Source organism: Galeopterus variegatus, unplaced genomic scaffold (assembly GCF_000696425.1).
Source record: "Galeopterus variegatus unplaced genomic scaffold, G_variegatus-3.0.2 Scaffold3567, whole genome shotgun sequence".
NCBI classification, from domain to species: Eukaryota; Metazoa; Chordata; class Mammalia; order Dermoptera; family Cynocephalidae; genus Galeopterus; species Galeopterus variegatus.
Window position 1 is genome coordinate 155,751 of NW_007729678.1, and position 1,740 is coordinate 157,490.

Here is a 1,740-nt window from a genome sequence, read left to right on the forward strand (position 1 = left end):
AAAAAAAAAAAAAAAAAAAAAAAAAAAAAAGGGAGGCTTGGGAGGCTGGCTCTTGGTGAGCTGCACCCAGACCTGTGGCCAGGAGAACACTGATGAAGCCTGGCCCTGGCTTTGGGGTGAGGCGCCCCTATTCCTGCCCTCTTCCCTTCAGCTATGTTTTGGGTGAGGCAGAAAAGAGGCTTAACTGTTGGGCAGGTGAAATTGCTCAGACTTCATGAGTAGAATCTCTCTTCTTCATCTGCTGTAAAGGGGAGCTAGGACTTCTGCAGCAGAAAGCTCAGGCGGCCCCTCTAATAATATCTAACCTGGGAAATCAGGTTGGAAAGAACTGAAACACACCAGTTGGCAGAGTGAATAGTCTTAACATGAAAAGTCATTCCTTTAAAAAGTACTTACTTTTAATTTAAGCTTTTAATCAGTTTTAATCAGTTCTACTACCTGAGGGCCTAATCTGGGAGGCTGCTGGGTTTTAGGAAGTCCAGTTCTGTAAAACTGGAGATAGGAAGCTCCACCTCTCAGTGGGAATCTGAGCTTGCACAATCTCACTTGCCAAATTCATACCATGAGCAACCACATCCCCAGATTTGCCTCATTGCTGGTACTAGTGGCCAGCCTGAGGACCTCCACAAAGCTTTACATTTTTTACAGTCAAAATGCACTCACAAGCCACGAAGCTCAGATGTGCACATGTAACTTCTTTTATCTTCTATAACTTGGTTTAACTCCTTGCTGCAAGCTCCCATTCTGCCCAATGCAGAAAGCATCATGTAGGCAATCCCCGGAAAGTTCTCTCACGTTCAGGACCATTTCCCTTTGGTCTCCCCCTTCCCCCAATTCTAAGACAGAGGCTAAGCTCTGAGAGGCAGATGCAAAGACTACTACAGTGTGAGAGGGTGTCAGACTGGAGTTCTCTCTGTCCTGGTTGTGAGCCAGCATCCTTTGGGGTGTGACTCACCTGGATGTGGGCTGGGAAGCAGGTGCATCTCTATCTCATTTCTGTTGGGATGGGCTGGTCTCTGCTGCAGGGTTCCCTTATCCTGGCTGAAAGACCCCCACAGGCCCTGCAGCTGCCCACTCATGTTTTCTCTCTCTTTCCCCCTTTCCCGTGGCAGGAGGAAGGGCTGGCACCCCTCCCCCAACACTTCCTTTTGCCAGGATACCTCCTGCAGTCATCTCTGTGATAGTCCTCTTATGCCAGTCTCTGTCACTCCAGGGGACCTTAGTACCACATTTCCTGACACTTAGAATAAGAACTCATTCCCAGCCACCCTAATCTCTTCCTTTGCCAATCTGGAGGTAGTTATCTTCAATGGTCAATCCTTCTGCTGAAGCTCACACTGACTGTTTAGAAGTCTGATCGCATTGCAGTATCCCTTTAGTCTTTATTTATTCCATACGTCCCAGTCATAATGACTCACCCTGCAGACCCGAGTGGCAGAGGTGCTGGAGCCCTAAAGGATGACAGAGTCGACTGCACCAGGCTGTCACCCTTACTGGGACTCACCGCAATGATCATAAGCAGAACTTGGTGTTGCCTGTTGGACACATCTGGGTGAACTTTCACTTATATTTCTAAATTTGGTGGCCCTGTTTAGATTACGATATACTTAGATCCTTTCTATGATCTTTCTTTAGATGGATACTCTAGACTATCGAAGAGACCATTTTCTTCTCTTAACTCTTGTCATTGAAGTCCTACCCATGAATGAGCCTTACCCGTCAGTTAGACTGATAGTATAA